We start from the raw sequence: 13,315 nt of genomic DNA on the forward strand, positions 1-13,315 counted from the left end.
TATTGCACTTTGAAACACTACTCATCCATGTCCAAACAACAAACAACACACTTCATCACTTCCAGCTTACAATCATTTCATCACACATCTAACCATAAGAGTTTGAGCCTCAGCGCAAAGCATTTTTTATGTTGAAGCCTAACTCGGAGTAACAAGGTGGTAACTTAAGCTACAGGACCCTGTACTATACATCCCTTTAAGAAATTCTTCTCCTCATCAATATCATCAAACACTGTTGGGTTTTTAATTAAGAGGGTACTTACCACATAGCACACAGATTTGTGTTTTCAACTGTCACAACGTTCAAGCCTAATCAACTACACCAACTTCATGGATCTGCACACCAGGACCAACAATTTCAATTACTCTACAAATATTTTTTCACCACATTCCTCCTTCTTAGCTAATTCACACAACAAAAGTTCACCTCCATTTTTTTTCCGTTTCACCTATAACCTCAGCTCGATAATCACATCAAATTTTTTAACCTTCAAGCACATCTACTCCTCTACCTAACACATCATCTCTTTTCTACAGCCACCATTATACTATCATACGGAGGGTCATTAAGAGACTCAAGCATAATTATCAAGAATGAAAATAACACCATCAAACCATAACTTCTACTCATTGTACTGCTCAAGAAAGGACATGAAATGAAGATATGATAGAATAACCACAAGGTGGTCCATATAAGAAGTCTCTGGATTATAAGTAAAGAGTCATTCAGAAAATACAATACAATATGAATTCTCAGGACAGAGCACAGGGAGAAATATTGGTGCATATATCAAGACAAAATAGGGGAAAGAGACAGGATTCCCCTCTTGGATTTGGAAAAATCGGTAAGATAAACTAGACACCCAATGCGATAGGAGACGCGATGCATCGAGATCGCGTCGAGACGCTAGTTTGACCAACGCAATTACCAATGTGGCGCACCGATATCGAATTGATCCACTGGTTTGCTTACTTAAACTCATCTTAAACGTGGTCCAGAAAAACTAAAACTTTACTCGAACCACCCCTTTACTCTTCTGAACATGAATCAACTTAAAACCTTACGCCTTGGGGTTGAGAAGATCAATTTAAAATCATAGAAGATAAGAGCTCCTAGATATGAATAAATCTTTTGACCATTAGAAAATTTTTCAGGTTACAAGCTCTCCATACGTGCCACTAAGAGTAGTATTGAGTCGAGAATGCTATGGACTGTTACATCTCAACTAAGACAAGGATTTTCTCTTGAAGCGATTGCTCGTCATTTAAGGAACTGATAGCTTTGCCATAAGTTTACATAAACCTTATCACTTTGGATAAACCCAATATAGGATGAATCAGTGACATATAGAATCATATTTCCTTAAGACCAAGCATGCTGAGAGACATAGATTTTCATGGATCATGAACAATATAACATATGGCTTGAATACATGAAAGACTGGATTACTGAGAGACATAATTTCTTCTAGTTTGGAGGTCATATCATAGACATAAGTCCATGGAAAACTAAAATCATAGGCAATGGCCTAACTTGAACAGATGACATAAGACATTAGCGAAATGATCTCTTAAATGGAGGTAGGAGGAGCATGCTTGAGTAAGAATAGACTTATCATGATATCTCCCCCACAACTTGTCGAATTAAGAAAAATTTGGGGACTAACTTAATTCCCTATGTCCCCCTTAGGTCAAAGTCACACCTCTAGACTTGCAGACATAATCTCACATTAAAATCTGTAGCCACAACCTCCACGCAAATGAGGCATCACCATAAACTTTAACTCTAAACTCTCCCTGATGAACTATACTCGGAAGGCCTTACTTTTCGAATAAAATGCTACTCTTAATATTCGCTAGCATCAATAGCCAGCACTCTACAACTCTCACTCTCATGAGTGCACGCACCCACAATCCTTATCACAAAAAGGGTTTCAGTATATACATAAACTCAAATTTCTCTCATTAATCCCTAATACAAAGGCACTATATTATTTTTTAGGACATTTTCTTCTAAATTTCAGAGTCATCGACTTACGACTAATATTTCCATGTGCATAGACACCCATACTTTTATACACTTAACACTCCATCTTCAATTTCCTCAGGATACTATCATTACACCTCAAATCTCACAATCAACAACTTAACGAAATCTGTAAAACTATACTAAAGGCACATACTTCTTACCTATATTTCCTGAATTCAACTATAACGAACACCATACAACAACAACAACTCTTGAGTCTTCCTCAAATGCCCCCCCATACTATAATTTCAAAAACACAGGATAGGTATAGCATACACTTATACGCATAAAGCTTTATTAACAACCTGCTACCTGGGGTTCAACTTATTCCAATATATCCATGTTCTTGACCACTTAATGATTCAACCAGAATTCATGATTTTAACACTAGTTCTTATGTACACATATCCCTCATGATTACCTCTTAAACTTTTCATAAATCTTCAAGCTGGGCTCTTTCACAAATCATATCAAGCCTACTAATTCATTCCTATAAATTATACATCATTAATCATAAAATACTATTCTCATCACCATATTCTACAATCTATAATTCAAGCCTATAGTCTAGCATCCATCATCTACCACTAATAACGCAAAGCATGCAACATAATATACTAGTCCATCAAATTGGGAAATCAACTCCAACTACTCATTTCATTCAAATACTACCTACAGTCACAATCTCCTCCATGACATCACTATTATAGCTCAAAATCTACTTCATACCTTCTCACGTGAAGTACTAGTTTACATCTACTAATGAAAAGAAGACCAAGGGGGTAAAATCACACAATAAACATGGTCAACCTTAATCTTATATCATACCCCATATAATCTTATCTATATATACAACTTTCTCACATCACACTTACTAACTCAAGCGTATATTTAGACTACCTTCCAATTCTATAAACAACCATGAGTCTATAATTATAACTTACTGGCTAATCTAGCCATTTTCATGCTTCAAGCAAACAATAATTCATCTCCATTACCAACTCGATCTCATGTAATAAGATTCGGCTATACATATATTCAATAAATTACCCTTACTACTTTTCTTGCCATTTTTCCTCTAAACCCCAGTTCCAACCAACACAAGAACAACAGAAAGAACAACAAATTGTTAGTGGATCAAAATAGGCCACACGGCTTCACTAGACTTTGATTAATTTTTTTTTTTTTGTGTTTTGAACAAGGAAATGAAATGAATAACAAAGCAACTATGCTAGTGAATCAAAAGAGCCCCACAGGGCTTCACTAGAATTTGTTTTCAACAACACAATGATATCAATATTACAAAAGATAAAAACTTGACACACAATATTCAACGGCCCAAGAATACATATCATACTTTGTATAAATAAAATTTTAAGTCAAATACTTCCTCCACGGACTACCATATAATCCATACATGCTACTAGCTACTAAATTAGTCTATCAACATAAAGGGGTAAATCATCCTCAAAAATTGGTTATTCAACTAAAATATTTATTTACACAAAAGTCATCCTCACGCTAACTGGAAAATTTGGGACTTTACATCACCAACTTCTTGGTCCAACATCACTATCAATAGGTCATTACACCGACACTTAACTTATATTACTACCACTCGGGTAGAAATATAGTTCCAATATTCTGTTACACATTATCCCCCTTAAGCATGACATCTACAACATAAATTCTGAAAGGGACTGAATACACTTCATACCGCAGGCTGGAAAGCACGATTTCATCAATACCAAAGTTTACACCAGAATCAATATACTCTGAAGCACTAACAGACTCTTCTCAAGTCCTTGGACAATATTTTTTTTATAATCTTTATGGCTCAATTAGAAAGGACCATACCATTTAGATTTTAAACTTCTGCACTTGACTCACCCGAACAATGTGACACATCTGAGCACATCAAAGAAAAGAATTGGGATAACTTTACTTTCATATGGACAACACCGTAGCACGAATTAGAGTATAGAAGAGGAACATTCTAACTCCATAGCATGAACTAGAACATGAAGAAAGAGAGACATTCCTGAATGCCTTCTAGCCTCCTTCTTATAAGTGTGGCGTGCGACACACTCATAAACAAGACTCTACCTAACATGATTTCACAGACACCCTGGGACTATGAACCATTCTTTAATACCAAGTTTGTCACGACCTGAATTGGGGCCCTGGCCATAACGAGCATTCCGAACCATGAAGGCCCGAAACACCCCTATCTATCTGGTAATCATGCACATAATTCATATAATAGAAATAAATACGGAAGATACACAATATTAGGAAAACATGGTCACGAGTCTAATAAATCAATAATGGGAAATAATGTCCCACAACATCTATCGATATTTAAAAACCATCTGCAAAATCTCTGCTACATGACTGAAATAAACAACTGTCTAAAACTGGGACAAGGCCCCCAGTAGACCCAAAACTATTAAATAATAAATAAATTACCAGATATCAGGCCTTCCAAAATATAGAAAGCTCACCACTTGACTCTGCAGATCTGTCTGAAGAATCTACTGATTATCTGGACCCCTAGACTATGCCTCCGAACTTGGGAGGGAAGGGGGCCAATACAAAGTACTGGTACGTAGAGTAATCCAAAACAAAGTAAAATGTTTTATATAAACTAAATGAAAGTTTTTATAAAACACATTATTGAAAAATGATTTCGAAAATACATGGGCATAGTATACTGATTTTTCAACAATAATGCAACACATCTGAGCTAGGTGGTACACCCTACAATTTCACATTTTCACCAACTGTCAAATCTTGGTTGCCGCTGATATTAGAGTATAAGTAAGGGTAAGACACACAAGATCACACAACAGGGTGTCTCGACACAATCAAGTATGGTAGTGCACAAGATCACAAAGTAGGTCTCCTAACCATAGTCCCAATTTAGGATGACATAATGTCAGGTACTCAAGATCACACAGCAGGGTACCAAGTTCCTGAGTCGGCAAACACAGTTTCCAGCGTAGAGTTATTTGACTCGTGCTTTCTTCGGGTAACCACCTATCTCACAAAATCAATGTATGAAACTCATTTTAATCAATCACATGTCATACTCTGCAGGGTATCGTCATACCCGACTTGTAAGTCATTAATATCACATCAACTTTCCAACTTCTTATACCATTTACCACATGCACATATGTATGACTTTCACACCATTAAAATACATACACCATGGTTCTCAACATGCAATTATTCAAGAAGTTTAATCATTTATGAGTAATGTCATATCAATTGCAAAACTTATGCTCTAAATGGTTTAACTCTAGTATAATATGGGGTATAAATATTATCATGGGGAATTTTAAAAATTCAAACCTCATGTACATCACACCTTTTTGAAATTTTAGGTCACATGTTCACAATTCAACCATTTGAATACATTCAAACGAACAACCCTATGATATCTCAATAATTCTTTCAAAATCATATATCAAAACAAGTTATTTGTAATAATTGAAAACCCCAATTTGTAAAAGCATATATATACTTGTATAAATTTAAAGTCTTGCATAAATTCCTTTTTGAAAAGATGCCTAGGAAATTTAGGACAACCCCACGTACCTCTTTTTCGGAGAATAATGAATGGTTCTTGAAGCTTACGAATTAGGGATTTCAAATCTCCAATTATCTTCAAAAACTCATGGTTTAATCTTGAATTATTTGGGATTCTTGTTTGAAACCCTAGAGAGTGTTCTTGATGAATTTTGATGAAAGTGTATGTATGTAGGTGTTTTAGGGATTAAATCCTCTGTTTGGATAGGTTTGGGGCCATGGGAAATGTCTAGTTTGACCTTAGAATTTAAAATTTGGGACTGGAACATCGTATAAGTCTTCAGAGCGACGCGCTGGAAATCACAATGAGCTACTGGAATTGTCAATTGTCAATTTAAGGCTCATCGCGATGATGTGTCCAGTCAAACAGGAACGCTGACACTAAAAATGCTCTAACTTCTTCATCGAGTGTCTGTTTTAGGCAAATTTAGTATCGGTGGAAAGATAATTCAAAGATATTTCATTTGATATATAGTATACCACCCAGTTCATAATATATAATGAGTTATGATCAATTGAAGTTGACCCAAGTTTCAACATTCACTAAAACTTGAACGATAGAAAAGTTTTCAACCCGTCTTTGAGTTAAGGGACTTACATGATCTCAATTCATGATCAAATAGATTCACACACTACATAATTGATTACACACTAAATTTGCATAGGATTCATGAATTTTACAACCTCTATATGAAAGAATAATGGTTTACGTTCTAGCCCAAAATATGGGGTGTTACAGATAAGCTTAGATGGTAACAAGAGGGTGGAAATCATGAATAAGATGCATGAGAAGGTGAGGATTCACCTTAAGAAGAAGAATCAAGAGGTGGCCAAAAGAGTTAACAAGGGGAGGAAGAAATGTGTGCTTGAATTGGGTGATAGGGTGTGGGTGAACCTTCGAAGAGATAGATTTCCAACCCAAAGGAATGCATTTCAAGGTGATGGTCTATTTTAAGTGCTTAAAAGGATAAATGATAATGCCTACAAGATTTACCTTTATCCATAATATCAAGTGCACAATACCTTCAATGTGTGTGATATTTCACTCTTTGATATGATAGAAAATGATAACCCCTTGAATTTGAGGTCAAATTCTTCTCAAGATGGACAGGATGATACAATCCAAATTAGCTCTAAGACTTTCACTAGAAATTAAGCCCGAGAGCTTCAAAGGATCCACGGATTGTTCATGAAGTAGGGGTTACTTAAAGAAGTCTTTTTACCATCAAGAGGGTATCATTTGACGATTATTGCACTCATATTGGGTGAAGGATTATTGGAGGAGTCAAGAGAATGCAAAACGGGGCTAAAAAAACCCTTGGAGGGGACATGAGCCCCAAGTGCTTTGGATCTGCTCTAACATTTCAAAAACTGGCCAAAGCCCCTAGTGTGCTTGGGATGTACCCCAATTGCTTCAAATCTTTTCAAGTGGATTGTATAGGCCTTGCCTTGCAATTGGGTCACTTTTGGACCTCTAAATGTGTAATAATTAGCCCTAAACTTTAAACAATTGGAAGCCTATGTTACTTCCTTTAATTTTGCTTCATTATTGATGAATAAATTTCAATTGAGTGAGAGAATTGGTAAGCTTTTATTGAAATTTGGATTAGAAATGTTAGTTTTGATGGCAATCATCTACCTCTTGGCCACCATAAGAATTAGGTGTTTGATAATTGTTGTAGTTGAGAGTATTAGAGTTTAATTTACTCTTTCGTTGTTAATTACTTCTTGTGACTAATTATCTGTCTTTATTGATTATCTTTACTTTCATATCAATCATTCATTTTTGTATTTTGATTTTTATCAATTTCCCCTTTACAAGTACAACAAATGAGCCCTATGTAATATTTGTAAGGTGATCAAACAAACATATATTCAAATAAAGAAGAAATAAATAACTCGAAGAGAGAAAACTTGATGTAATTGAAAAAATATTAAGACTTCAGCCATCATGATTAGCCAAAACCCTACATCAAAATACTTAGCTACTCATGATTTGCAAATATCTCAAAAAGTTCATGAGATTTACAAGAGAAATTAAGAAGAATTTAAGAAAAGAAATTGCACCAAAAGAAAGAAATCTCGTACCCTAGATCAACTTAAAAATAATGTATAACCCTGTACAATGTGTGAAGGAAATATTTGCAGTGTTTAGGAATTCCTAGAATATTAGAACCCTTGACCAATCTTCTTAGGATAGACACTAGCTCACGCCACAACCACTAGTCAAGGCAATGGCGCGAGGAACAAAAAAATTCAAGAGAGGTGTGATGTTTCGTGCCACTATTTTCCTTTGGGGTAGTAGCACATGCCTTCAATTTCGTAGAGAGGTTGCAAATCTAGTGCCACTAGCCCAGAACAAGGTATTGGTGCAAGCCTTCAGTATATTTGGCCTTCTTCTGCTTGTTTTGAGATATTTTGCAACATTTATTCTTCCTTAGTTTCTTTTACTTGTTTGCTTCTGTTTTTATCCTTGTTTATACTGAAAATATCTTAAGATACCCCTACAAAGATAGCACATGAAGCATAAATGTGATTCCCAATATTCACACTAAAAGCAATTCAAAAAAATAATACGTGTAAGGCAAATAATGGTAATATAGTATAACATTTAGCGTTTCATCAAGTATCTAATTGAAGAAAATATAACTAGAGCATAGCACCGTTATAGACAGATAGAGAACGTGAATGTCACTCAAGCATTAGTTCTTTCACAAATTTTTGTTTCCTCACCCTTATCTGAAAAGGGAGCGAAACATTTAGTGAATAAGATGGTAGTAAAGAAGGTGATGATAATGGAAGAGAATCCCACTCTAAGGACTCCAATACTGAAAATACAATGACTTAGACATTATCTTCAACTCCTCCACCTTAAAATTCTGCAAGACAAATATGGATAACACAAAGAATGCAAGATATTTATGATAGGGACATATCTGCAGATAATAGAGGTAACCCAAAGTGGAATATTTATGAGAAGCCTTGGTTGGTGACTTTTGGATTCAAACTTACGCTCAAGATTGAGGAGTTGTTCAATGTGTATAGGTTCTGCTGGATGAGTGGTGACTTCAGGAAAATATAGCTCAGGGATGATGAAAGAGTTCTATGTGTCTTATATAGCGACAATGAAAAATCATATTCCAAGAGACCAAGATTTGAAGAAACACCTGACACTATCTGCTGTCCTAGATCAGGGGACACAGGTTGACATAATTGGGTGCATGACATACACTTTTTATATGGTGCTGAGTATGGGGTACCAATGAACACTGTTGAGTATGAATACTAAGCTACCGCGTTAAAGAAGCTAAAGTCAAGGAAATTAAGTTCAAAGGACAATAAAATGCACTACATCTGATTAGCTCAAGTTATTGCTATATAAATGACTGATGTGGAGTGGTTTTTAGGTAATGAGTTTCAAATTATAAAGGAAACCCTAAACTATATATCAAAGGTTTATTGGCCCTTAGTAAGGTATCAATGGGACTCGACCAGTAATGAAAATGTCCTATACCCCAATCGCACTACACTCCTTGCTAGTATTATAGAGGGGTATGAAATTAATATATTAGGTACATTATGGAAGAAATCAAAAGAGCTCAATAATATAGACTAGTAAACCATTCTCGTGTTTGGTTTCTAATTTATGTCGAGAGCCTATGGAACCTGAGTTGCCAACTATAGACTTCTTTATGGAGGTGACAAAAGATGACACAAATCTCATGTCCAACACCAAGACTCAGCTTTACATTTTAGTCGATGCAGTTGTACTTGTTGATTAGTTGAAGTGAGGTCCACAGATTGAGACAACGGGTATTGTTGAGGTGGAGATAGTTGCGACAGACTCATAGGCTGAGGGTCCTATCCCCGAGGATAGCACTTCCATAGTTGTCTCCACTACTCAAATTGTAGCACTGACCTCTTTGTCCACTACACTAATTGCTCCACTAGTATCTATATCTTTTCATCCCTTAGACTGTTGCCCTAGTTACTATTACTCAAGTTCACATAGTCGATATGGATAGGTGGCTAATTTGTAATGAAAAATAACAAGCAAACACTGGCTTGCAAGTTTAGGTGTTGAGGATCAAGTGAAGCCTTGCATTAGACATAATCTTAAGATACTTGCAAGGACCTTGCATATTTGTTTTGATGCTTTGACTGGGGGATGGACAAGTGACAAGCAGTGTATAAATTATCAGAGTTGACTAAGTAGTATGCGGAGCTCAATTCATTATGAGTGGAGGTAAGAGAGTCATTATCACGACAAACTCCTATAACACCACCACAACCTATGCTTTGAATTATTAAGATAATCTATAGGAGATACTACCAATATTTTATTTCACAACTAAGATGCCTTTCGAAAGGTAAGTGACAAAAAAGGGTTGAAGCTGATTTAGATGGGGGTTGATTGTCACGATCAAATTTCTTAAGTCATGATGGTACATACCTAATACTACCAATAGGCAAGCTAAACCATAGCCCGAATCGATAGGTGATAGCCTAATGGGTAGAAACCAGAAAAAGACCACATATAATGATAACAGTAGTAATAATACATGAAAAATAGAAAGGAAACATATAAAGTATATCAAATGAGAGATGGAAAAGGACCCAAATACACAAACGAGCAATCTTGAGTGCAAAAGACTAAACTGGAACAGATATTGGAGGATCATCCTTGGGCGACAACGAGCTCACCCTATTCTAGATCAATCCTGAAAAATAGGAATTACATCAACGCCGGCTGCTAGTACCTAAATCTGCATTAAGGTAAAGATGCAGAATTGTAGTCTGAGTACCAAAGCAACGATAGTGAGTAGGCATCATTGGACGATTGAGTTCAAAATAGGAAGAGTATAACTAAAATGTGAGGTGTAGTCTAAGTCATTAGTAAATAAGGATAGAAAGATAAATAACTATTGAGCTATGCAAATATGATAAAGGAATAAGTAAAAGTGATAAAAAAGATAAATAATGTAGTAATATTTGGCAAACCAAACATAACAAAAATGATCCTCGCCATAAGCCTGTGGGACACTTACGAAGTATTTACAAAAATTAAACATAAATAATCCATAACTGAAACAATCCCAATCAACCAAAGTAGTCATCCAAATATGCACGGGGCATGAATCGGCACTAATAAGGAGTAATGAGAGGCCAGATGTCGGGCTTGAATCGATAGTGGTAGATAATAACAAGAGGTCATATGCCGGATTGGAAATAGAAATTGTGGTTAATAACAAGAGGCCACATATATGATATACAATAAAACTCATAATCAGATCCTGGACTAGAACCGAAACTTAGAGGGACCACAACTCTAAGAACAACAATAATCAATGCCAGAACTCCCACCTTATCACAACCAGATGTCGGGTTCTAACCGGAACTTATAGTCATGATACCTAACTATTATATTAAAACCTAGATCTTACCATAACCGTAGCCATAGTGGTGCCAAATTTCATAATAAATGATAAAAATAAAGTATTTGCTGACCCTAAAACTTAGTTAAAATACATTTAAATAACCATTCATGTCACATAGTTAAAAGAGAAGAATCCAAGGTTTCACAACTTAAATACCACATCATATGCTCATAAATTCAATATCACACCAAAAGATAGTGGAACCAAAACTTACTAGAACATGCTCCTAATCAAATAAATAAGGAACGATATCTATATCAAATTATACGCAAAATACAACTACCTTTCCAAAACTAGCATAATAGCACACAATTTTCATAAATAAGCTTAATCAAAAGATAGGGTAAGCCTAGCCTACCTGGACATCAAAGCTAAAAGCCTCTCCGAGAAGCCTTTAAATAGTTTTCTACTAGAACCCGAGCTTGGACAACTAGATGTTGACAATTTATTTTAAATTGGAGATTAAATAAAACATCATAATAGCTTTTCCATAGTTTTCCCCTCTTTCATATATACAGATGTATATCCATAATAAAGGATGACCTTATGATGCAGATGCTAAATATAGTAATAATGTTATTCTGCAAGATATATCAAAACAAAAACATGAAATGGACAAGCAGTCTACATTTAACTTGGTATTCCTACACATATCCACTAATTAGAACACCACTAACTAATATGATGTGCTGTAGCCTCCCTTTAATCCCACGTGGAGGGAAAATGATACCTCAACATTAATCTTATCTTATTATATAAATATATAACTGGATATAGTGTAGGTTAGTGGTATAATAAATATAATATTTTAAATATACCATGATTAACAGAAATTGTCTCTAATAAAACCTATATTATCTAATAATATTTTAGCTTATCTGGATTCACCATTTCCACTTAATATATTTATAAAGTATAATACTCCTTTTAAAGTAATATAGATGTACCATAACTAAAGAATTTTATACATATCAACAACAATTTAGAAGGGTAATAAATTATATTTCTACCAAATGTCAATTTAGATTATCTAATAATATTATCTAGATTATTTAGAAGGGTAATATTATCTAATAATATTTTAGCATAAAACGATTCTACAAATCACTTTGAGACACAATTCTTCCTTACACCATACAGCACACAATTTTTATCTTAACTCACCCTAACTTAAGATTTTTACCACTCTCATACTAGGGAAACCTCTACCCAGCTCTTATATCATTAACAATGGGATAATGATAATATGGGTTATTGCATTAGATACCAATTAAATAATTGTTGATCCTCAAATAACATTAAGAAGAAAAGAGAGAAAATAAGAATTTTTTTTACCTAAATCAATGAACAACTATGGATATCTTTTACGCATGTCTGCTTTAGTTTCCCTAGTGGCCTCCTCAATGATATGATTTATCCACTAAACCTTCATAGATGGAATTTCATTAGCTCTCAACTTCCAAAAATATATAAAAAGAATGGTTATATATTCCTCTTTATAAGAGAGTTTCTAATCAAGAAACACTAAATCCTAACAATTGATATAATTACCATGCTCATGGTACTTCCTAAGCATCAAAATATGAAACACATTATGGACTCTCAATAAAATTTGAGGTAGAGCCAACTTTTATGGCATGGCCCTACACCTTTAAAGATCTCAAATGCTCCAATATACATTAGGTTAAGTTTATCCTTCTTTCTAAAACAGATCACACCTCTTATGGGAGAAACATTGAGAAACACCTCCTCACCTATCATAAAAGGTATATCTTGCACCTTCATATAGGTATGCTCTTTCTAAAAATTTTAACTAACTACAAGTTTTTCTTGAAAGAATCTATCCTTTTTTGTCGACTCCTTCAACAAGTCGATGCCCTAAGGTCTCACTTTAAGGCACCAAAGCACTCAATACGAGATCTATACCTCCTTCTATGTAAAGCCTCAAAAAGAGACATGTCAATCCTTGAATGATAATTATTGTTATATGCAAATTTTTTAAAAGGTAAAAACTAGTTCTAGTGACCACTAATATCCATGACACGTATCTAAAGCATGTCTTCCAACACTTGAATTGTATTCTTAGATGGACCATAACTCTAAGGATGAAAAGTTTCACTTTTATCCAATTTAGTGCCCAGTTCTTTCTAATTTTGTTCCAAAAATTTAGAGGTAAACTTTGTAACTCTATCTGAGACAATAGAAATAGGAACCCCAAGCAGTCCGACAATCTTCTTAAAATTAATCTTGGTAA

At 34.8% G+C, this 13,315-nt stretch overlaps 1 long non-coding RNA gene across 1 annotated transcript; it reads right to left on the reverse strand.

Moving 5' to 3' along the window:
• Positions 1–8,093: 8,093 nt before the first annotated feature.
• On the reverse strand, positions 8,094–11,610 carry LOC124887280. Its single transcript, XR_007044671.1, has 3 exons — positions 11,420–11,610; positions 10,283–10,389; positions 8,094–8,127 (listed from the first exon to the last, which is right to left on the reverse strand). It is a non-coding gene; the product is annotated as an uncharacterized LOC124887280 (long non-coding RNA).
• Between the last annotated feature and the right edge of the window lie 1,705 nt (positions 11,611–13,315).

This window comes from Capsicum annuum, chromosome 9 (genome assembly GCF_002878395.1).
Source record: "Capsicum annuum cultivar UCD-10X-F1 chromosome 9, UCD10Xv1.1, whole genome shotgun sequence".
Taxonomy (NCBI): Eukaryota; Viridiplantae; Streptophyta; class Magnoliopsida; order Solanales; family Solanaceae; genus Capsicum; species Capsicum annuum.